The sequence below is a fragment of the Cupressus sempervirens genome, chromosome 10 (genome assembly GCF_028749045.1).
Source record: "Cupressus sempervirens isolate cs-2001-9-10 chromosome 10, ASM2874904v1, whole genome shotgun sequence".
NCBI classification, from domain to species: Eukaryota; Viridiplantae; Streptophyta; class Pinopsida; order Cupressales; family Cupressaceae; genus Cupressus; species Cupressus sempervirens.
This window is the reverse complement of record NC_143127.1, coordinates 340142833-340167116: the sequence shown is the minus strand read 5'-3', so window position 1 is coordinate 340167116 and position 24284 is coordinate 340142833. Positions and strand designations below refer to the sequence as shown.

The 24284-nt window shown below is 33.5% G+C and overlaps 1 pseudogene across 1 annotated transcript in view; it reads right to left on the bottom strand.

The window, feature by feature from the left end:
• LOC149533978 (MADS-box transcription factor 22-like) overlaps positions 1–24284 on the bottom strand; it is a 165641-nt pseudogene that overhangs the window by 83370 nt on the left and 57987 nt on the right. The window contains exons 4-5 of the transcript XR_016357494.1: positions 18683–18744; positions 18481–18580 (exon numbers count right to left, since the gene is read on the bottom strand). The product of XR_016357494.1 is annotated as an MADS-box transcription factor 22-like (transcript). The remainder of the gene's footprint in view (positions 1–18480; positions 18581–18682; positions 18745–24284) is intronic.

Below are 24284 nucleotides of genomic sequence, written 5' to 3'. Positions count from 1 at the left end.
TTTATTTGACTCTAAACCTCTTTCCTAAGGCTTTAAACATGTTATTATTCTAACCTAAGGGTATGGGTATGGGTTAGGGTTCTTTTCCAACCCCTAAGCCCCTTTTTTTAACTTTTGAGGTCACTCAAAAAGTCCCTTTTTGCCTTTGTGCGAAAATTGATAATGGTTATCTTGAGTTACCTCACCTCATCTCCACTTAGGGTTTAACCATGGTATAGGTTGTGTTAGGAGTTTCTAGATTTGTTAGTAGGTGGAAATAGTTATTGCTCCTTTTGGGTGGTTGAGTTGGAGGCTTATTTAGAGGCCTTCCTTGGACTAGTGGGTTGTTACCCAATCTCTACATTTTAGAGAAGTTTTCTTGAAGCTTGAAGGAAGGAAAGGGATACTCTACTCATACTTGTTCATTGCCATTACCTCTTTGTGAAGGTAGGAAATTCTCATCTCCCTTTTTCAGTTTTTATGTTTGGTTTCATGTTCATGTTACTTGGTTGTTGTTTCATTGTTGTGTGGTTGTGGGTATGTGGGAAGATTTGAAAACCATGTCATTTTGGTTGTTTTCCTTTCTTGTTTATGTGTTGCAATTTTGAGTTTTCCTTACATGGGTGTTTTGGTATTACTCACCCTTGGAGAGGGCATAAGTGACCAATTTTGGGAAAGGTCTGTTTAGTTGGACTCCAACCTGTGTAGAGTCTCTTCTCAGGATTAGAAGAGGGATAAATGGTAGGGTGTTATGGGCCCCTACCCGTCAGCACAAACCTGGTATGAGTATGGCAAGTTTAAATGGAAGAACGGGAGTTCTTGGTTATTAGCCCCAATTGGGCATCTGAATGGGTGTTGTGCTTGACTTCTCCTGTTGGAAGAATCCACCTTTCCCTAGTCTTGATTCATTGTGAATCCTATTGTGTAAACCATGTATGATTATGCATGTTTGATTTTCTTTTGGTTCTGCTTGGTTGTCACCCGATCAGATATTGGTTTCCTCCATGGCCCTTGAAATGAGATTCAGAAAATAGTACAAACTCCTTGATTATGATCATGAAGAAAATTTGATATAATTGTTGAAATTTTGGATTGAGATTCTATTGTAAATTATATTTCAAACCTTATTGTAAATGGCAACGAAGCCAGGTTTTCTTCCTGATTCTTTCCCGGCTGAGCCTTTGAATCAGGTTTACCAATAAAATTGATGTTGAGCATATTTGGTTATCATGAGATTTAAATTGTGTATTAAAATTAATATGGTTGTACATTAAAAATAAATAATTAAGAATAATGGATAATGTTATGAATTATGATATTTCAAGTTTTTTTTAAATTGTTAGGGAAGAACAATTTGATTGAATGAATTTCCAAGTTGATGTATAAGTATTAGATGAATCAGGATCCCTACATTGAGAACTCAAATTATCTCTTCCTTGTTAAATTTCCTTATGAACGAATCAATTGAACTAAGAGATTACGTATCTACTTAAATTTTAAAGCATAAATCAGTTAGTTATCTTTAACCTTGCCATGGATTGCTTATCGGCTGCATTAAGTTTTATGTTGATTGTTATATGAATTATCACCCTAAACTTTACTTAGTCCAACGAATAACTCACACTATCAATTGTAATATCTTATCATGAGTAACTTAGACTATTGGAGTAGGAAACCAAATAGGAAGGAATTGATAATGTTAAAATTGACAAAATTCCAAGCTTTCATATATGTTGAAAATGAAACTATGATCATGCATGCAGTTTCACTTTTTATGATTGTTAGATCCTCATGATAAAGCATTGCATTATTGAATGAAACGAATAATTCAAACTCTTGATAGGTTATGATTGTATCAAGTCATTATAGATTTTCCTATAAAGGAAATTAATGACGTATTTAGTCCATGAATCAATCTTTTTTTTTGAGGTGATAGAATTGTATTGAATCCTACCTTAATCATCTAATAGATTTAATAGATGCTCTATTAGTTTTTGTAAGCCATAAGAAATTCTAAGAATTAACTTGGGAAAATGTTTGCAATATGTAGCTCTTCAAATTTGATCCAATTTAAAAAGGATTAAATCTACTTTTCATACCATCCCTAAGAAAAATTTCCTAAACACCCACCTACAGGATGCTGGAAATTGTATGGGGGAAAAATTTATTCTCTTATTGAGACAGAGAATATTCTCTTTGTTTTCTATATAAAATATAATTATAATTATATATATATATATATATATATATATATATATATATATATATATATTCTAATGGGAATAATATCTATATTGTCATCTATAAAACTTTATGTCATAAATATGAATTCTCCTTGGTAGACGTCAGATTGAATAGAGGTAAATAAAAAAAAAGAGGGTTTAATTTTGTTGCAAGCCCTTTTGTCATCATATTAGATGACGTCACCCGTCCTGTCTCTCCTTCTCTTGGATGTTGCCCTTGGTATTAGTGAAATGTGTTTAAGATTTGGCTTTCTTTATTTTGTTTGCCTCCCTCCTGTCCTTTCCACCAATCACCATGGAGGGGAGGTCTTAATTGGTTGGACCTGCTGACCCACGTACTTGGGCTAGGTCTTCCTTGGGCTGTGATTTGCAGGCCCTGGTTCCCCACGAACTGCTTTGGGTAGTGTGGAGAGCGCATGGGGGACTGTGGGGGGGCTAGGTTAGTGGGGAGTTAGGGGAGTAGGGGCTAGCTTAGGCTAGCTTAGGCTAACTTAGGTTAGCTTAGGTTAGCTTAGGTGTTTTATGGTTAGCATTTTTTTTAAGTTAGTATTTTTTTTTATTAAGTTAATGATAAATGTTAGTATTAGTATTAAGTTAAATTTAGATTCGTTTTAGTATTATTTAGTTAGTTTTATATGTAATCTTAGTTGTTAGTAAGTTTAGTTGTTTCCTTATGTTAGATAGTTAGTTTATAAGTTTTATTATTATTAAGTTATATTTTAGTAAAGTGGTGTTAGTAGTTAGGTTCTCTAATTAGTTTAAAGTGAAATTTGTTATAGTTATGTGGTTTAAATTTTAGAGATATTGCTTTAGTAATGCTAATTTAAATTTCGTGTTTAAATTAATAGTTTTTAAATTTTATTTAATCTGTAAGGTTAAGTTCTATTTTAAAAGATTAGACCCTCATTTTATAAATGATTAGATCTTCTATAGACTTTGTTAGTTGGTTTAAGATAGATTAGTTTTATATGAAATTAATATTGAATTAGTTTAGATCTAATTTATATTCGATTAAAGTTTTGTTGAAAATTAAGCTAAGTTGGAGATTTAAGAAATGTTGGTATTAATCGTATCTTTGATAATTTGTTTATTAGTGTCCTAATAGCTTAAGTTACTCGAATAATCTAAACCGAATCTTCTTTAGATTATTACTAAAACAATTTTCGCATGATTGTTTAAGCAATGTAATAACGAATCAGTAAACATTTATACCAACCTAATAACAATGTACTTCAGAGTCCTGACGATGTATTCCTCCACAAAAGTTTTTAAACCAAGGATGTTGTAGAGAAACTTTTCTTAAACTATAATCAATCTTTTCGAACTAGAGCATGCTTAATTATTAATTATTAATCAAAAAAAAAAAAATTGTGTGTTTTTGCCCTCGTAGTTTGGGCATGACAACACCTGTGTCCATACTATATTGCTTGGCTATAAGATGACCACAAGGTCATTGGTCAATGGGCAGTGCTCTATGAAGTTCAAGATTGGAAGCTATCAGGATGAGGTATTTTGTGATATCATACCTATGGACATTTTTTATATGTTGCTAGGTAGGTCATGAGAGTTTGATAGGCATGTTGTACATGATGGAAGCAAATACCTACACTCTGACCAAGGATGGAGTGAAACATAAGTTGAAGTCGTTGAAGGAGAAAGAAGAAAAAGTATGTAGTGCTATTAGAATATGTTTTTTGATGGAAAAGGGTTTTTCGAAGGTATGAAGCACAGGCATATGTGTTTTGCTATAATTCTAAGAGATAGTAAAGAATAAGTAGAGGTGGTACCTGTAAAAGTTGCAGATATGTTGAGAAAGTTTTATAATATTGTATCAGATAATGTACCTGATGGATTGCCCCCAATGAGGAAGATCAGTCACCAAAAGAATTTGGTTCTAGGAGCTAATTTTCAAAACAAGGTAGTGCATAGAAAGTGAAGAGTTGAATATACAAGTTCATAAGTTGTAGAAGGGGTTGACTCAAGAGAGTCTAGGTCCATGTTTTGTACCAACAATATTAGCACCAAAGAAGAATGGAGAATAGAGGATGTGCATAGATTCTTGCGCTATCAACAAGATCAAAATCAAGTATAGATTTCCATTGCCAAGGATGGATGATATTATGAACTATTTGAGTGAGGCTGAGTATTTCACAAATATTGATTTGAAGAGTGGATACTATCAGATTCTTATCTAAGAAGGTGATGAGTGAAAGACTACTTTCAAGACCAAAGAAGGAATGAATGATTGGTTAGTCATGCCATTTGGGTTACCCAATTCACTGAGCACATTCATGCAGCTCGTGAATGAGGTATTGAAGGAATTTCTGGGTAAGTTTTTCATTGTTTACCTAGATGATATATTGATATTTAGCAAGACATTAGAGGAACATTTGATTCATATTTACAAGGTTTTTGATAAGTTGAGGGAAGAAAAGTTGTTGATAAACCTAAATAAGTGCAATTTTTTAGACAAGTTGATGTACCTAGGATTTGTAGTCTCAGTAGAAGGTCTGAAAATGGATCCAGAGAAAATGAAGGCTATCCTTGAATGGCCTACTCCAAGGAGTGTGATAGTGGTAAGATATATTCATGGACTAACCAGTTTTTACAGAAAGTTAATAAGAGGTTTTAGTAGTATTTGTGGACTCCTAATTGAAACAATGAGAGGGGATATGAAAGAATTTAAGTGGACTATAGGATGAGAAAAGAGTTTTAATCTATTGAAACAAAAAGTTACTGAACAACCTTTTTTACCACTTCCAGATTTTAACAAGGTGTTTCAAGTAGACTGTGATGCTAGTGGTATTGCAACAGGAGTTAAAATGAGCCAAGAAGGTATACTTATTGCTTATTACAATGAGAAATTGAAAGATGCAAAAAGAAAATATTTTGTTTATGATCAAGAATTTTATGCTATAGTTCAAGCATTGAAGAAGTGGAGCAACTATCTTCTTCTTAAAGAGTTTGTTTAGTATACTGATCATCAAGCTTTGGAATATTTGAATAGTAAAGGAATATTAAATCAAGGGCATTTGAAGTGGGTTGAGTTTTTGTAGAGTTATACATTTTTTTTGAAACACAAGAGTGGGAAGTCTAATAGAGTTGCATATGTTCTTTGTAGAAGATAACTTTTGCTAATAGAAACGTAGATAGAGGTGGTTGGGTTCAAGGAACTTAGTACTTTGTATCCATATGATCCTAATTTTTGTGAAGCGTGGAAGGCTTGTACAAAACCTGTTACACTTGACAAGAGAAAGTGGTTGGATTTCATGATCTAGGATAGTATGTTGTTCAAAGAAATCCAGTTGTGCATTCCCAAAAGTTAAATGAGAGAGAATCTCATCAAGGAGAAGCATAGTGGAGGATTCGCCAGACATTTTGGCAGGGATAAAATCATAGCTTTGGTTGTTGAGAATTATTATTGGCTACAGCTGCAACAAGATGTGAAGAAGTTTGTACAAATTTGTAGAGTAAGTTAGATGGCAAAAGGAGTAAAGCAAAATATAAGACTATATCAACCATTACCTGTACTAGAGAAGCCATGCCAGGATGTCAACATGGATTTTGTTATTGGATTACTAAGGACACAGTGAGGGCATGACTCTATTTTTGTGGTGGTTGAAAGGTTTTCAAAGATGACACACTTTATTCCTTACAAGAAGACTAGTGATGTTGTTCATGTGGCAGAGTTGTTTTTAAGAGAAATGGTGAAACTACATGGTTTTCCAAAGAGTATAGTTTTAGATCAAGATACCAAATTTGTTCAATATTTTTGGTGTACATTATGGAAGAAGTTGAAGATAGATTTGAAGTTCAGTTCATCACATCATCCACAAATTGATGGATAGACAAAAGTTGTGAACTACAGTTTGAGAAACTTGCTGAGATGTTTGGTTGGAGACAAGCTAAAAGGATGGGATATGATCTTACCACAAGTCAACAAGAGTATTGGTAAATCACCAATTCAGATTGTATATGAGAGTAGTCCCAAAAATGCTTCTAAATTGAGATAGTTGGTTAGTGCTAAGTAGAAGATTTTTCTTAACATTTGAAGAACATCCATGAGGAGGCGAGGAAACACATCATAAAGATGAATATATAGTACAAGGTTAAGGCATATAAGAAAAAGAGGTACAAGGAATTTCAGATTAGAAATGAAGTCAAGGTTCATTTGAGAAAGGAGCATTTTCCAGTGGGTACATATAATAAGCTAAAGATGAAGAAGTTTGGTCCATACAAGATTGTGAAAAGGAATGATTCTGGAAATGCTTATGAAGTGGAGTTCCTTGTTGAGTTGAATATTTCACTAGTATTTAACATTTCAAATTTGATAGAGTATTATGAAGGAGGTGATAGACATGAAGTCGCAGAAGAGCAATGGAGTGTTCCAGCAATACTGGACAGTCATGTTGGCAAAAGTACAAGGAACAAAACCTATGAGGAATACCTAGTCAAATGGAAAGGAAGACTAGTAGAGGATTCATCATGGCTAGCAAGGGAGGAGGTTCACCATCTTGGTTTTCCTTTGAACACCTAAGACATGACATAGTCACTTCTCAAATTATGTTAGGTGTTAGATGTAGGAGCATCCTGCATATAAGAGCAATCTTGCATCACCCAAAAATATTTTATATTTTAATAAACACTAGTAGACAAGGGATTGCTATTCTTGAGGGCTTACTATTTTTAGTAATTTTTTCATATGAGCTCAAAATGTTCTCATTTTCTATAAGAAGGTTCATTTTACAGTTGTAAGCCTACCAAAAAAATCTCATTTCTTAAGCATAAGTATCAAAGAAGTTATTGTGGATTTTCAGTGGAAAAAATTGTAGAAAAATCTTTAGGCTTACCATTGGAGCCCTTAGAGTGCCCGGATGAGATTTGAAAATTTGATAGAAAGGTGCTTGCATAGTTCAATGCTTATAGATTAGGAGCTGATGTTTCTAAAAAGTGGTTATAATAGCCAATTAGAGCAATAGTTTATGAGTTATGGCCTTTCAAAGTTGGGTTACCTGAAATATCTAAAATAATTGTCAAAGATGTATTTTGCTGACTCTATATGTATTATTAGGGTTTGTCAACCCTAGATATTAAGTTTCAATGTGTAGAACCTCCCTGGGTGACATAAAATTGCCTATTTAAGAAAGGCTAGAACATTCTCTAGAACAACTCTTGGTGTAGTTTGCAACATTGCCTTGCAGATTACTATAATGAAGGCACTCATGTGGGTTAACATATTGTACTTGTGAATTCTATAATTCTACATTTGTGGCGCAAATAAGAAATCTATATTTTTTTCTCACATTTGTTGTTGTTTCTTTGTTTTTGTTATGTGTTTATGGTATTAAGGGGAGCATCCTTCATCATCATGAGTATGAGGTAGGCTCATACTCCTACTAAAGTGGGTGCTAAATGTACTATCTTAAAATTGAAGAACCCATAATTTAAGACCTTTTACCTTTTGCACTTTAGTGATTTTATGGAACATGGATTTATTTGTGCTTAATCTTTCTCTCACATGTTGTTATTTCTTTTGTAGTTGCACCTATGTACTTTTTGAGACCTTAGGTTACTCCTTCTCAAGATAAGCCTAGTATAGGTTAGCCTAGTAAACCTATACTAGTAGAAGTTGGTCAGGTCGATTTGCACCCTAGGTAGTTTTGGTTCTCGGACTAGTTTTATACTATAGGGTTAATTTACAAAATTCATGAGCTTTGTAGGCTTGCTTTGTTTCCAATACTAAAAACTAGCATATAAGGAAGCTTTTTCATCAAATTTTCTCATGAGAAAAACATCTATACACACATGAAGGAATTTAAAACTATCATATTTAAGGCATTCATCAAGTTTTAAGGAAATTTGCTAAGCATTCAAGGTGTTCTCAAGATTTAAAATTCCTTCTTGAGCATTCCCTCTTCAAGTTCTTGCATTTTGTTGGTCATCAAGAGAGGAGATTTACATTGTGACATTCATCATATTCTTTTTTTGTGCACATCTATATCCATGGCTCCATGATTTGATATTGGTTAGATCAACTACATTTGTGGAGACTTTCTACATCCTTCTTTCCAAATTTGACATCAACTATATTATAGCATTGCACAATTTTTTTTTAACAAGGGATTTATCAAGTAAGGTGAATATTTACATTTCTCTTACTTCCTTACATGGATTTTTATACTTAACTCTTTCAAGGATAATTCCTATATGGGAGCTTGACAAAGGAAAGTCACTTCCTCCTCCACCAAAAATAAATTAAAAAATAATTATTTTTTTCTTGTGTGATGGAACATGGTGTCAAAATTAAAAAATAAAATTTGGAATCTATCAATTGCAAACTTAAGGAAAAAATTGGTTTGAGTTGGTTTCTATGCTCTAGGAATATGCTTGCCATCTCATAAACCTACTGATATATGTCATCCAAATTGACCTATACCTGGAGATCTGAGATCATTGAGGTTTTTTAGGTTTTCATTTTCGATCACATATGCACATTACTTTTTCTATAACACTTGTAGATATGTAGTTCACAATTAAAATACCCTTCCCTTTGCATATTTCAAGGTCATATTTCCACCCTTTGTTTCTAATTGAAGAGCATCCTATTGGAATACTTTAGAATAACTAAGACGGGAGGTGAATCAATTATCCAAGATCCAAATATACAAATAAAACTTTTCATTACTACAACTTATCCTTATGCATGCATTGACCATTCATTATCTTAAATATATGCATATTACAATCCTATGTCAAAATAACTCTACAAAAATGTAAACATGCAAAATTGTAAAATCAATCAAACATTTTGACACATGGATTTTACTAGGAAATCCAATTTGAGAAAAACTACCAGTAACATGCTACCAATTTTCACTCTCCTAAAGTGAGCTCTACGAAGAGCCAACCCTGCTAAAGGTTATAATGCACACTATTAAATGTGACCTAGTTAAAGGATATCAATCATCCTATTAGGAGTGGGCCTTGTTAGAGGACTTAAAAAAAAATCATTAGAATTTCACCCTATTAAAGGATTTACTAATGACTGTTAGGTCAACCTTAATCCAAAGGATTTATCTTGACTGATACAATTATTAGAGAGTAACAATAGGACTTGATTTGATAACAATAACAACTCACTTGTAGATTACAAATCTCACATTCAATCCTCCATTTTTCTTGGCATTCATTCTATTTATCTCTGACATCTTGTTCACCCTTCAAGTATTCATCCCCTTAAGCCTTCTTTCTTTGTATGCCAATTGCAGACTCTTCTATTCGGCCAGCATATGAAGCAACATCCTATACTTTTTGTTTTCCTTAGGTTCTTACACATAGCAACTATTTCTTCTTGTCTGCTATCTCTACAAATAGAGAATTTAGGTCTCTTTCTACTTAACCACAATTGTCCATTCTAGGGTTAGGTAAGATTCAATGAATCTACCCACTTTTCCATTTTGGCCCTTCTATAAACTTCCTCTACAATCCTCTTTGAAATTACCTCAAAACAGTTTATCCTAAATTCTGTGCCACCAACTTATCACAGTAATCTTCTACATGCTTCACACAATTCAAGAAATAAACTTTGTTGGCTCAGATTCACTAAATCTTTAATCTAACACATTTTATTGGCACTGAACAATAACAATTTGTTTGCTTAGACAACACTGTGTTTTGATGCTCGACCAACACTGGGTTGCTCCGTATCCACTAGGTCTTTACTGGTGCTCAAGACATACTAATTGTCTTTTCTCGACACCAGCTAGATTTCTCTTGCTTGTCTCTTACTGACTTTCTTCACTTGGTACATACTGAACTTAATTCACTCAACTTCCATGATTTTTTTCTCAGCCTGCACTAACTTTTCTCAGCTTGTACTATTTGCTCGGTTAGGCTTGACAGACACTTTTCTTTTCTTAGCCTCCTTCAAGTCTTTTCTCAAGTATCCTATCATTACAGCCTTAAGTAGATAAATAGTACACTATATCATCAATGTCTTGTTTGGTATTAGTGCTTCTTTTATACACCAAATATCTCAACCTTCCTCTAAGTTCTTTTGTTATCCTTTCTTTTCAAATCCTCTTCATCAATCAAACAAATGATAGAATTCAGACCAAAGTAAGAAATTATGTCACCAAAAAGTAGTAGATTTGACATCAGTGACAAAATAATGATTGTTCCATGATAGGTTTAATCAATCTTCTTCACTTCAACATTCTCCTTGTAGCACATCCTAGGTTGCCTTGTAATCCTACCTATTTTTGTTCATTTCACTAGTTACTTTCGAGTTCTAATCATTGTAGATTTCTTGTGTTGGCCAAGTTGTCCACTATTGGACAAGTGTGCCTTCATGTGTTGAGTGAACTTGATATTTGCTGGTGTTCGGTTCCTTCTTTGACTATTTTTTTTTGTGATTGGATCTTAGTTTGATCCACCTTATGTATTTAATTTGGATTGTGAATTTAATGTTAGGATCTTGTGTTGGGATGTGTGTAGTCCATTTTAAGGTCCACCTTTCTATTATGTAATGCTCTAGAATCTTTTGTAAGTCATTTTGGCAAGTATAAATAGGGGTATTTAACTTTAAATTAGGTAGGACTTAGAGTTTTTAGAGAAGATGTTCCTAGAGTGAATTCAAAGCTAGATCCTAGATTTTTAAGTTGTATTTTGTATTTGGCTATAACCCATAAAGGCCTCACTATTAGGAATAATAGTCACCAATATAACTAAGAAAGGGGGCGGGGGGGGGGGGGGCGGGGGGGGGGGCGGGGGGGGGGGGTGAATTAGTTATATGAAAATTAAAACATTTATCCTCCTAAAAAATATTAATCAATCAACCAATGTAAGAAACAACCATAAAGAGATGCTCATACATAATTACACCAGATATGTTGACTAGGGAAACCCTTGATCAGAGAGAAAACCCTGATGGGAATGATGCCCACAAAATGATATACTAATATGAATATTCCTTATTAGAGGATGGACCCTATTAGGAGTCTATTACAACATTTATTAGAAAGAGTCCCAGTTAGGAGAGTTTGAATCCCTATTAGGAGATTCCAACCCTATTAGGAGTTGTGACAACCCTGTTAGTAGTTGTGGAAGGTAGCTGAACCCACTGTCCAAACAGCTTTAGGATTAGATCAACGAACCCAATATCCAATTAACCTCGGTACTATTCCTTTTAAAATAATAGATGTGTAACAAGTTTCTACTTTTCCCTCTTTCCAATACATCAGACTCCTTCACCTTCAGATCATGCAATGAGATCTGGAACTCTAAACTCAGTGACAATAACCCTTAAGATCACTTACATGCATAGGTAGATTACTCTACTTTTGTATCACTTTGCTACTTAGTAATTCACAAGTCTTCTCTATTCATCTATATGTAAAACAAGGAAAACATCTTTCCTTTATACCATGCTTAATAATAAATCCTTGTGTCAGCTTTCCACACATTAATTAAATGAAATACACATTTAATTAATGTTGTTAGCTCACAGTTATACATAAACTTTCACATGTGTGACGTTTGTACATGCATAGTCTCTGACATCTTCAATGATCAGTATACTATCTCCAATTGACTGTGCAACCCTTCGCTACAATTGTAATGAACTATAGCAATCATATAACAGGAACTACTTTCCTAATACTCTATTTCCATATGGTTCTCTGTAGATCAACCATATCTTCCGTACACTATCGATTCAGGTTTTGTGCACTTACCCTTGTAAAAAATACACAATTTAGTATGCGTTGGTAACTGCACATCATTAGACAAGTAATATAATGTTCTCAATACAAAAATCACAGTCTGCTGCTTTGTCAGTCTTTTACAAACTTATTACTATGTTATCATTAATGACAAACATAGTTATAAATACATCATATCAATGTTCTTCAATGCTCCCCCATAGCATCACCATTCATGCTAACACTCACAACTGGACATGTATGTTGATAATTGGATGAATCAATAAAAAGGTTTGTTGATCTCTCTCTCCTTGGTGTTGTTCTTTGTGTTGTTTGCTTCTATTGTGTTACTCAACACGGTGGTTGGATAGTTAGGTGTACCTCTAGCCCTAGCTATTTAGATCCCTCCTTGAATCGGGTTGCATCAGGGCTTGAAGTTCTTCCTTGTGGATATTGGAATACAAAAAACCCCAAGTTGAATTTGGTTAAGGGTAGTAGATCTTTGGATTTGACCTATAGCTTCTAGAGGGTTGCAATTTTGCATGAACCTATTCGTATAGATGGTTTGAGGCAAAGGAAATGTTGATACTGCTACTATGGACATGTTGATCTAATTGTAGCCAAGTTAGATGCTGTGCTGATAACTTAGAGGAGAGGAGTGCATGTGGATAATGTGAGTGATGATGAAACAATGGCATCAAACCCTAATCCCAAACCTGAGGAAAGTCAAAATGAAGAAGGATTGTTGATAGTATTGTTTAGGGAACATTCAAAGCTTGTTGTGGAAGTTGTTCCTTATGATGAAAAATTAGACACTAATGTTGTGTTGCATTGGATCTCTGATATGGAGATTTTTTTGAGTTTGAAGGCACTCTTGATAATAGCAATGTAAAGATTGTAGTCATTAGGTTGAAAGGTCATGCCTCACTATGGTGGGAGCATTTGCAAACTGATACATAGAGAAGAGAAAAAGAGAAGATCAAGAACTGATTGAAAATGATGAATAAAGTAAAGAAGAAGTTCCTTCCTATTGATTACCAAGTTGGCTTGTTGAGAAAGATGTAAAATTTGAGACAAAAGGACATGACTATAAAAGAGCATATTGATGAGGAATTCTATAGACTGGACATCAAATCTAGACATTTGGATGATGAGGTTGACGACGTTGCAAGGTATTCAAATGGATTGAGATTTGGGATTCAAGATGACATAAGTTTTTTAAAATTGGAAATTATGGAATAAGCATGTTAATATGCCTTGAAAGCTAAAGAGATCTTGACAAAGAAGCATGAACAAAGAGTTAGATCTAGTAGATTCTAGAGAGGTAGAGGTAGATCTTATGGAGAAAGTGACAAATTTGATAATTCTATGCAAGATAAGTGCAAATCTTATTGGAAAAGTGATGACAAAGGCAAGACTGAATTGAAAGGTGGAAATTCTTATTGAGGAGGTACTAGTTCTTATCGAGGAAGAGCTAATTCTTATTCTAGAGGAGGTTTTCATAGTAATTATTTCAGATGTGGCAAAGAAGGGCATAGATCCTTTGAATGTAGATACTCTGGTGAAAATGAAAGTGGTAGCAGGAATGTTGTGCTACAAGGTGAACAACTATACCCTTAGAGTGATCCTAAGGTTGGAGAAAATTTGATGTTGAGAAGAACTTTGTGCAGTGAGAAAATTGAGGATAAAGAACCTGTTCATAGAAGAAGTCTTTTAAAGACTGGATGTAAGATAGTTGAGAAATGCTGCAAAGTGAACATTGGCACTGGAAGTTCAACAAATTTGGCATCTGAGGAGTTGGTTACAAAGTTTTTTTCACTGAGGTTTAAGCATCCTAAACCCTATCATAATTCATGGATCAAGGATGAGGATAAGATATTGGTCAGTGAATAATGTGTTGTGAAATTAAAGATTGGATATTACTCTAATGAAGTTTTGTGTGATATTATGCCTATGGGTTGTTGTCATATTTTTTTGGGTAGACCTTTGCAATATGATAAACATGTTGTGTATGATGGAAGATTGAATCAATATACTATTTGGATGAATGGAGTTATCGATACATTGATGCCTTTGATTGAGTCTCCCAATGAGATAAACTATACTACTATTAGAGCTTGATTAGTTAATTGAAAGCAATTTGAGAAGGAAATGAAAAAGAACCAAGTTTTTTTTCTTATAATTCATAGAGGGTTGAGTTGTGCTAGTAATGGCCTAGTGACAGAGCATAGTAATGACCGAGCAACTGATAGAGGCTGAGTGACAACATAAGAAGACAATGTAAGTGAATTGCAAATAGAAATTGAAAGCTTGTTGAATGAGTATAAAAAGATTTTTGTAGATGGTATACATGATGCTTTACCACTAGTAATATTTATAAGTCATTATATGGATTTGATTCCTGGAGCTAGTTTTCTGAATAAACCACCATATAGGCTGACAATGACAGACACTGAAGAACTCAATAGACAAGTGCAAGAGTTGTTGCAAAAATGTTTGATCAGAGAAAGTTCGAGTCCATGTGTTGTACCTTCTACATTGGCACCTAAGAAGAATGGAGAATGGAGAATGTGTGTTGATTCCTCCATAGCCTCCCCAAAATGGTAGAACTCATCTATCAATGAAGATACCAATGTGGCTCCAATATGAAAGAAATAAAGGTAGTGGATAAGGAGGGTGAAACCCTTAAATGTAAGGTAAAGTTGGAATTCTTAGTTGATGCTTGAAGGAGAATGCATGATAATCTGCAATTTAATCTTCAATAGAGGTGGGATAATTGGTGAGCTAAATCTGTCATCTTAGAGAAGATATGTGTCCTCTGATATATCCTCAACAACTACAGTAGATGGCTTGATGAGTAGAGCTATAATAATAGGAAATGGTGAAGAGTAATCTTGTGCAATGTATGGACTCTGAATAGAGGGTGGAGGTGTAGAAGTCACAACAATGGTCTTAGTAACAACACATAAGTTCAAGTGACCCAACTTCACCTCAGTAGTCTCTTATAAAGAAGGAGAGTGAGTCTCTGATAGTGGAGATGGTGGATTGAAATGAGAGGAGGAGTATGTGTGGGAAGAATGATCAAAAATCCCTCTAGCAACAATATTGCATTTCTCACTATCTCTAATATGCACCAAATCTTGTGCAAACTAAACTATCTTCCTTGTTCCAGTATGCGTAATCTGATAAATAGAGAGAATGTTAGAGGACAAAGGTGGAACACAAAGTACATCATGAAATGTACCATCATCAATTCCAATATTACCTTTCCCACATACAACCATAACAATGTTGTTCCCCATCAAAATGTGTGGAGTACGAGAAGCCTCAAAAGAAGAGAACAAATACTAAGAAGATGCAATATGGTGTGAAGAACCTAAATCCAATAACCATCTAGAAGATTGTGGAGTGGTAGTTGCACATAGTGCATGACCCTTTCCTACATCTTTACCATCTAACTGAAATGATGATAATGAAGAAGATCTATGGGAAGTAGAAGGAATAACAATGTTTCTCTTTTGAAGGAGAGTTGTCAAATTCGAAACCTATTTGGCATAGCCATCTAACTTCTTCTCATAGCAATGTAACTCATCATGATTGGGCTTATTATAATAAGCACAATTCAGTCTTTCTAGCTTTGATTTATCTCCAATAGGAGGAGGTGGGCTTGATGTGATGTGAGTACTAGATTTAATCTGAGGCTCTATAGGATGTGACTTATGCTTCTTCTCCTTCATCCTAGTAGATGGCCAAGCTACCAATGCATAAGTTTGTGAGTGTGTGAGAGTATGAAATTGAGAGAGCTTAACTTTCTCTTGAGTTAAATAATCACAGAGAACCTCGAAATATGGCATGGTAAATCTATTATCCAAGGAATCCTTGGTAGAATAAATGGTAGAAGAAAAAATCTAAAAGTTTCCATGAAGCTTAGAAAGAATCAAGTAAATGCACTCAGTGTCAATCTTGGTTTTCCCATAACCCCGCATTAAGATCTCTTTTGTTTTAACTTCATCAAGAAGTCCTCAATGGAAGGAAAAGAATTTGGTACAAGAGAGGTAATTTGTGCCTCAATCTGAGGTGCCCTAAACTCATTCATAGTACCAAACAAGTCATCAAACCTTGTCTACATAGATAGAGGGGTATTGTACCCATCAAGATGAAACTGTAGACTATCAAATACTTGTAAAGCAATCAATCCCATTACCTCATCCATTTTATTCTTGTATTAGATGACCTCAAATGGTGTCAGTAAAATTGGCTACATTGCATCTAAACAAGACCACAATGCTTTTGATCAGAGAAGTCATGTCATCAAGGACTTCCATGTGTGATAGTTATGAGGGGTTAGAAGTTCTAGAAAAGAAGAGGTCTCGACCATTGTTTTAGAAGGTGTTGGATTTTTTTTGAAAACATTTTGGTTTACTAATGTAAATAACATAAATAATAATAGAAAACACCCCTCACAATACACAAAATTGAACCCCAACTGCTAGAAGGAATGTGTAAACAAAAAGATAGCTTTAGTTTGAGAATCACATGCACCTTTAAGAAATAATAATGAAAATAAAACAAAATTTAGATAGGGCTCGAGAAGAGCTTTCTAAAGCTTCTTTTAGATTGAAAAAAAAAAGCTAAAAAGAGCAAATTATGTCTCCCGGAATGCAAGAAGACCCATTTGACTTCACTGGGAAAAATAGGTAACCAAACAAAACCAAATACCAAAATATCCTCCATTAATGCATGGGTCTTGGAATCAATTTTCCAATGACATTTTGTTTACAAAAAAAGACAGTGTATGCTCAAGATATAACCCAACAATCAACTGCTGCTATTTTAACTAAAAAATAAATCTGTTGATAGGTGCATGGATGTCAAATTAAAGGTCATTTGAATGATGTCACCCTTTGCATTTGCAAGTACTTTTCTAAGTACATATTCTCTTGAGTTTGTCTTCAAAAAAAATATAGATAACCTTTTTTTTCAAAAAAAAACCCACAAATTTTTTTTTGAAAATATCCCCTCAGGAAGTGTGCACAGGGTCATACAACCCTATTGGGAAAATATTTTTTTCCACATAATGCAAGATTGGCCAAACAAGATGTGCTTTATATGAAATGTGGGTTTTGACATCTTCTTAATCCAACTGTAATGTCTGTTTGGGCTCAAAATGCCCCCAATTTTAGAGACCCCATATTTTTACAGAAAATAACAAAAAATCACAAGATTTGTCTGAAAAAAATTGTGTACCTTCTGTACTCCAAACAAGAACAGGTAGCTAGAGGCAAATCTCTAATATCATGTAGGATTTGATAATGAACAAATCTAGAGATCCCTAGATATATTGCATGCAAATAACATATTATGAGGAAGTAAGAAACAAAAAGAGAGAAGGGTTTGCTCAATAAACAAGAAGATTGTATTTACTTGTGCAAAACAAAATGAATAATTTACAACCAATCAATCCTTATGAAGGAGATACAAAACCTAAAAGGGAAACTCTAAGAGGTAAATGACATTTAATAATTACCAATTAATTATTAAATGAAAATGCAAGTGCACAAAGGGAATCTTAAGAAGGGGTTAAAGGTAATTTAATGAATGAAATTAAATTAACCTTTTACTCTAACAATAGTGTAGACTAGTTTGTAAGCTATCCACATCTTCAGCTAACATTTCTTTCTTCTATATTAGTGCTTTCCAAATCTATGAAAAACAATATTGGAACACATATTCCATCAAAGAAAGATGACATAGGAAGTTTCCTTAAATAATCTAAAGCCTATTCTTTAATGCAATTTATTTCTCCTCATGATAATAAAACTACATTATAAAAATCCTTAACACATGGGTAAATCAACATTTCCCCATCAACAAGTTTTTATTTTAGAAATACTAGTAGAAATTGCATCATTTTGGCCAAATCTGTGTAAATTGCCATATCAGGGTACGATCCTACAAAAATCCAATAAAGTTGTGAACAAATTATGCAAGCATACTGCAATGGTTAGAGATGATAGGAAGATAGAAGGTGTGGGCACCGTGTAGTGGAATCACCAAACTTGGGGGAGACTAGTGCAATTGAGGAGCCATTCTATCCCATTGTAACTATGGATACCAAAACTTAGTGCCTTCTTAAAAATCATGTTAACCATTTTTGATGTAGGCATATTTTCTATCACATTGGAAGGGATAGTTTTAGTCTAAATGATGTAAAATTCAGCATGGTACATTGACATCAAGGACCTTTGGATGATATAAGTAGAAAACCCTTGCCAAAGCAAGTTGTGGTATCCTAATTCAACATCTTCTTGAGGAATTCACACAATACAAGCCCTATTGAAGCTTCTATGAATTTTGAAATGACTGAGGAATGTGAGCATCTATAAAATTAAGAAGAACTAACTATGTGGTTAGTGAAGAGCTCATGAAAGAGAGCAAGCAGAGAAATTGTGAACCATTTTTTAAAAAGTAATAAATTATTTATCTTTTAAAAAATTATTTATTATTTATGTGAAACAAGCTAATTTACCTTATAATAAAATACAATAAAATGATACCTTTTTTGATCGAATCCTATGTAGCCCAAGTTCCAACTTTTGTTCTAATTCTTGCAACTCTTTTATGGTTAGCTCTTGAAGGTCCTCTCCATCCATATGCCTATGAAAAATAATAGAAAAATCCTTTGTTAAAAGAACCAATTATTTAAAATAAATAATAATAACTTCACAATTCCAAATAATATTGATTTATATGGTTTACCTCAAAATATGGTTGACGCTTTCCATTTCTTGTCTTATCATTCCAAAATCTTGATTATCATACTGCAAGTACCTTGAAAAAGATTAGTAAAATAAACAATACTAGTATATCTTTAAGCTTTTCAAAATGTTACATCATCAATTATACTAAATATCAATTATAAATATATTTAAATTAAATAAAATGAATAAAAATCAAATTATTAGTAAAATATAATATTTAAATTTATACTATTAATAGAATATGATGATAATTATGTTTGAAAAGTAATTGACCAAAGCCTAGATTATTTATTATTGATTATTATTGTTAGCATTAATTATTATTATGTGTTAATCATAGACCTGAACCCAAGACCTACTTGATGAGAGACTCATAGTTTACCATTGCATAGTAGGCCCTTGCCTTTTTTTAGAAAATTTTCAATTTGAAAATGATTATAGAATATTATTTTTGATACAAATTATTATAATGAGTTTAGTGTATACTTTTATTGCATCATTTATTATAATTATTCTAAACTATTAAATTACATGAATAAAAATAAAAGATAGAAATTGTATATTTAAAACCTTCATTTTATCTCGAATGATGCATTTACTTTAAATTATTTTGTTTGAAAATTATTGAAATGGTTCCTTGTATAATATTTGGCACATAAATACATCTCAACATTGTAGTATGTTTACATTCACTTGCTTTTGTATAAAAGTACTCCCAAGTATACATCTTCCTAATATATGTCCACCTTAGACATTACTAAGTTTTTATTAGTGTTCCTTACATATAATAGTAAGTTGTAGCATTTGCAACTTTCAAGAGACTTTTTTTTTCATTTTAATGTTATAAATTTTACTCTAATTAGAAAATGTACCCTTTCCCATGTCTAAAGGAAGAATTTGGGTTATTATGTAAATATTGCTATTTTGTAACATGTGATATATTTTATTGATAGTCGACTGTGTTGAGGAAGCGTGTTATTTATCATTGTAAAATATAATATCTCTATTGTAACTTGTGGGAACATTGTTCTATTATTTTTAATAATGCTTAGAAAACACGCATGCCTTAACATTAACCTATGTAATTAAATGTACATTGGGAAAGCTCTAATAGGTCGACCTAATTAATTATTTGTAAGAGGTATAATGGAAAGTTGTTTCCCTTAGTTGGGTATTCCATATATGAGATCAATTGATGTGGATACATATTATGGATAATCAAAGTATACTAATATTAATATTGGATGATTAAGGGGAGCTTCAAAGGAACTATTTTGGCAAGTAAGTTGCAGACTTGTCGATTCATGATTTTGGATATGTTATCTTCTAATATTGTCTTTCACACTTGCTAGAGCATTTAGGCAGGGGGTCTAATTATTTCCTTTCTACCCTTTAATACATTTACAATCTTCTAAAAAGGATTCACAGTCTCCTAACAAGTATCCATACTCTAAAAGCACTATTGTACTAAATGTATTATATCTGAATCCTAATAGGGTCACATCCATTTATAAGGAATTTATATATTAGTACATTATCTTTTGGATGTCATCCCCACTAGGGTTTCTCCCTTTGATCAAGGGTTTCCTTAGTCAAAAAATCCTTGTGTTATGGTGCATGGTTTATTTTTCTTGTGCATCATTAATTTAATTGCTAGAGATCACATTTATAAGTTTGGTTTTAATTATATTTGATCACAAAAAATTCATCCCAACCCCTTCACCCCCTCCTTTGTTGTGTGTGGACTCTACTTCTTACTAATTGGCATCAAAGGATCAGGTCTTCTTTGAGAAAGAATCTTAACAACTTGAGGGGATCTATGGCTTAAAGGAAAGAGAGTACTAAGTCTAATGGTGATAACTATGAAAGTTGGAAGAAAAAGATGCAAACACATCCGATCTGTATGGGAATTAACTATTGGTTTATCACAAGGGATCAATTTTTTGTAAATACTGAGAAAGATCTATCTTGATGTATAGATTAGGACAAGAAGATATTCTAGTAGAGCATGATTACAAGAGAAGCACTCATTAGTGCCATATTTGAATCAAAATTCATCGAGGTAAAGGAACTTGATCTTGCACATGACATTTGGATTAAGTTAAAGAATTTATGGGAAGGTAATGAATTTATAAAGAAAGAAAAGTTGTGAAATTGGAAAACTAAGTTAAAAAGGGGAATAATGCAAGAAGATGGAATTGTTAGAGCATATGTACAATGAATTACAATAGTCACTACATGGATAAAAAGTTCAAGTTGTTCACAAGATTCTTCAATCCTTAATACCAACTTATGAGAACAAGGTTAATTCAATTGAACTAAGTTATTCCTCTTATTAAAAGTATTAATAGAGGAACATTGATTGGTAAAATAAAATATTTTTAAATGAGAAGATTGAAAGATTCTTTGCCTAGAGTTGAGACTAATTTTAGAGCTATTCCATATAAAGAGAAAAGAGTACTAACCAAGAGTACAAATAAAAGCATAAGACATATTGGAGAATATGTAAGTGAATGAATAGAAATTAATGAAGAAGAAGGAAAGATAAATGATCATGAATCCTTGATTGTAAAAAGAGAGAAAAGAGGTATATGAGTATTCAAGGTAATTTTTTCAAGAACTAAGATAGTACATATTTCCTCCACAGATCACTAAGATCTTTCAGGGTCTGTAATCACCCAAAAATGGTCATCTAGACTATGAGTCCCCTTTCTAACATTTTTTCTTAATTTATTCATCACTTATCTTTGATCAAATCATCATTTTTTTAATCAATCGATTATAACCTATCATTTGGTTGCCTTATCCTAAGTATTTTATTTAATTAAAAGAACTTGCCCCCTTTTAATTAAGTAAAAATCTCAAAAATCCCACTAATCCTAAGTGTGAAAATGAAAAACATTATTCCCATTTTAAAAATAAAATAAAAGCATTATTGTCTCACATGATAGGCATACTTTTCAATGACATAGTGTAAGGTAGTAGAATCTCCAAAGGACAAGTCCAAACCCTTAGCAAACAACCACACAATGGAAATACAACAACAAAGCAACAATAATGCAAGATCTAATACCAACTCATAACTCTTTATTCATAGATAGAATTGATTACATGCAATATGCCTAGCTATAAGGCCTTTTAGCTTAGAGCCAAATACCAACAACAATTACAAAATTAGTTTTGCAAGATCCAACAAGATCCACTTACAAACTCAATTCCATCTAGTCCAAATACACAACTAGATAAGAACACCAAGAAGAATCCACACTTGTAGCCTCAGGTCCACCAAGAAGTCCTCTGATTTCTAAGTTGTAGCCCTAGCTCTTGAAAATTTGCATCTACACTTCATCCCTTTCTCTAAGCTAGAATGATATATTTTTAAAGACTCCACAAAAGGTCTTACTTATACCCAACTAAGCCACAAGCCGACCCAACACATTGCAAACTAAATTAAATCCCTTACATTAAATATAGGTTGAGCCACAAGTTGGCTACAACACTAAATTAAATACCTAGACATAAATTAAATGCCAAATGTTGGCTCACAAACAACTCGACATGAACATAACCAAAACCAATATTAGCACTCGACACATGCAGGAACACTTAGCATCCACTAGAAAATTGGGCACTAATAGGTTCACACAGAACATGAAGGAACACTCGATCAACATAAGATTGCTACAGTAACTTGGCATCCACTAGGAGCTACATTAACTTGGCATCCACTAAGAGCTATAATAACTTGGAATCCACTAGGAGCTATAGTAACTTGGTATCCACTAAGAGCTATAGTAACTCGGCATCAACTACAGCTATAATAACTCAACATCCACTAGAGCTACAATAACTCGGCATCCACTAAAGCTATAGTAACTCATCATGCACAAGAGCTATAGTAACTTGGCATACACTAAACAACTCAACAATAATAGAAAATTGGAAACCACTGGCACTCAGCTCCAATATGCAGGATTGCAAGAAAGCCTAGGATGCTCTTACTTCAAAAACCCCAGGTTTGAAAAGATGTTCTAGTAACTAGAAGAACATCTTCTGGGATTCAACACATGAATCTCAAACTGGTTCTTCACATACATATCCTCCAAATCTTCATCTTGTACACTCTTTCATTTGTTCTTCTTCTACTTCTTCACATCCATTTGAGGTGTGCTATAGGTTTGCTTTCCACACTGATCTCCAACCTTCTTAGAATCTGCCAACTCAACTCAGTTACCAATACTCAGGTTCCTCCTACCGAGCTCTTTATTCAACAAAGGAATTAGGGAAAACTTTCTGTATCCTTTCTCAGCAGTAAACACATTCTTGACACAATCATGTATAGTCTTACAATCATACTACCAAGGCCTACCAAGAAACACATGACAACTATTCATGTCCATAATATCACACAACATTTGATCCTTATACTACCAATCTAGAAATCAACAAGGAATTTATCCCTCACTTTCAAAGCATGCTCACCTTACAACCAACCGCCTATAAGGATAAGGATGTCTCACTCTCTTCAAACCCAATTTTTGAACCATCTCCTTAGTAAAGAGATTATCAGTACTACCACCATCAAAAATTACCTTGCATACTTTACCACCAGACTTATAATGAGTCCTTAAAAAACTAGTCCTCTAACAAGGATCCAATGTCCTCTCACCAATTAGTACTTGTTGAGCTAGCAAACTTTCTCCTTGCTTAGGCTAACTATCTTGAACTACAACCTCATTCACGATAGAAGCTGTCCCACCTATCAAACATGTAAAAGATCCATGCCCTTCTTTCTCACATCTAAAACAATTACCTTTGAAATCACCACTACCTGTCCTCCTTTTTTGATCAGTAGGTTTTGGTTCACTTCCAGCACTCGGTTTAGCTTGTGCCAAGCTATCCAGCTTCTCCTTCCCTCTATCATTACCTTGACTTTTCCTTTTCAACTTATCCTCTACCTTCAAGGCATATAGATAAGCATCCTCAATTGAAGAAATAGTCCACATACCAACCTCATCTTGAATATTGAATCTCAAACTATTAATGTACTGAGCTAAATTTTCCTTTGACAATTCTCTATGAGTAGACCGAATAGTCAACATGTAGAACTCCTTGGTATAATCTTTCCTATACATATCCTTTTTGTTTTAGATTTTGTAGTCTTTTAAGCAACTCAAGTTCATAATTGATAGGAATAAATTTAGCCTTCAACTTAATCACCATCAATCTCCATTTAGTGATCTTCATTTCACCTTCCTCGTCTTTTCCTCTTTGCAATTCTTACTACCAAAGTGCAACATGTCCTTTCAACTTAGTTTGTGCCAACCATACTCTAAGTGGATCCTCAATATCCTCAAGCTCAAGTCAGTCTTCTAATTTACCAATCCAATCAATCAAGCCTTTAGGTGTCAAACTACCTGAGAAATTAGAAACCTTCATCTTATGCTTTAGCTTCAATTGAGATCCGGGTCTAGCAAACTGACCAACCCTAGCTCCAATAGGTCTCTCTACATGATCAATTATATCCTCACCACTAGATCAAATAGTTTCAAAGTCTTTAGTAATGTCCTCATAACTACCTTTAGTACCTAGATGCCTAG